The following is a 1,776-nucleotide window of genomic DNA, read 5'->3' on the forward strand; positions in this document are numbered from 1 at the left end:
TTGTCCTATTTAATCGTGATGCTCCACTTGAAACAAAATCGGGGATAATTCTGAGCATCCAAGATGATACTACAAACATGAAAGGGCATTTTTGGACTCGGTTAAGAGTTGTAGCAACTTTATATAGCTACCTTCTATAATATAGCAACAACATTCTCAGTGCAAAATGTCGATGAAAATGGAGGTGTTCATGGTGATGTTGGTACAAGCTGTTTTGCCCATCATTGAGCCAACTATATTCTCGACCATTGCAAGATCATGGTGATGTAGGCACCACCATGGCTATGAGCATTAGACAAATTTTTAGTTACTGGTGGAGGGCAAGGATGAAATAGAGGCATTTTAAGAGATTATTGAAGAAAAGCCTTTTGATCAATGTCGTGAAGCCCAAGATGGGTGTACTGTGGTTCAATGAAGGGCAAATCAAGAAATCCATGAATGATTTTTGTTGCACGAATTTAATCGGGTAGGGGAGTTTTGGAATGGTGTACAAGGCAAAACTTCCCGACGGTCAGATGATTGCAATGAAGAGAATTAAGAAGTGCTGTGTCGATGATGATGCAGATTTTTTGAACGAAGTAGAGATTTAGAGCAGCCTTCGCCACCAGAATTTGGTGGCTCTGTGAGGTTCCAGCAGTTTCTCGTTTATGACTACTTCGCCAATGGCAGCCTCGATCAACACATTTTTAGAAATGCCACCGGGAGAACACTGACATAGGAGCAGAGGAAGAAGATTATAATCGGGATTGCAAAGGGGTTATGTCATCTGCATTCTGGCGTTCGGCTAGCGATATATCATAGAGATATAAAGGCCACTAACATTCTACTGGATAAGGACAAGAATGTCCATGTTTCTGATTTTTGGCTGGTGAGGTTGGCAAGTGAAGGGGAATCATATCTTGTGTCAAAAATAAGCGGAATGCGTGGGTATTTGGCGCCAGAGTATGCTCTGTATGGAATTCTTACAGATCGGAGTGATGTGTATAGCTTTGGATTTGTCTTGTTGGAAATCATGAGTGGCAGAAGGGCTCTGGATATCTCTGTGGAATGTTCGACTGAATACCTTATTACTGATTGGGCATGGAAGCTCCTGGAAATGAGTAGAGTAGTTGAATTGATAGATTGGAGAATGCACAAGAGTGAAGAGGTGAAAGCAATGGAGAGATTTGTTAAGGTGGGTATTTTGTGTACTCGCGTTAATCTAGCTTTAAGGCCGAGCATGGCAGAGGCAGTGAAGATGTTGGAGGGAGAGGCTGTGATTCCCGCAATACCAGAAAAGCCTTTGCCAGTATTATAGAGAATTATCCTTCCTTCAACTCGTCTGTCATTGGAAGATAGGCGGTGCTCATTGGTTGTAACCCATGATGGTCCAATACATGAATTGCTTATTCCTTGCTGGTCATGTTTTTTATAGAAATATCTCAGCGGAGATGCCGATATCCTTGCTGTTTCTGAGAGAGAAGTGAGCTGCTAAGAAATGCAGTGTTCTTTATTTTTTTATTTTTCTTGCTGTGGTCTCCATTCATAAAGAAGTTTTACTCATTTGGAACTGGAACTCGAATGGTATTAGGCTGAAATTTTTGTGTTCAAAAATTAAGAATTGTCAACTATTCATGCATTTTATAAAATTTATCTAATCTACAATTTTTAATGTAGAATGTATTTATATCTTAAATTGATTGCTTACTTGAAATTTAGGAATAAGGATTTAGATGTCAATAAATGAAAAAAGGTTTTAAAATGTTTATATGAGTTAGTATTTTTTTAACAATTATT

The 1,776-nt window shown here is 38.9% G+C and overlaps 1 pseudogene; it reads left to right on the forward strand.

The window, feature by feature from the left end:
* Positions 1–919: 919 nt before the first annotated feature.
* Positions 920–1,474, forward strand: LOC149555317 (putative receptor-like protein kinase At1g11050 pseudogene; annotated as a pseudogene).
* Positions 1,475–1,776: the final 302 nt, after the last annotated feature.

Source organism: Cupressus sempervirens, chromosome 5 (genome assembly GCF_028749045.1).
Source record: "Cupressus sempervirens isolate cs-2001-9-10 chromosome 5, ASM2874904v1, whole genome shotgun sequence".
NCBI classification, from domain to species: domain Eukaryota; kingdom Viridiplantae; phylum Streptophyta; class Pinopsida; order Cupressales; family Cupressaceae; genus Cupressus; species Cupressus sempervirens.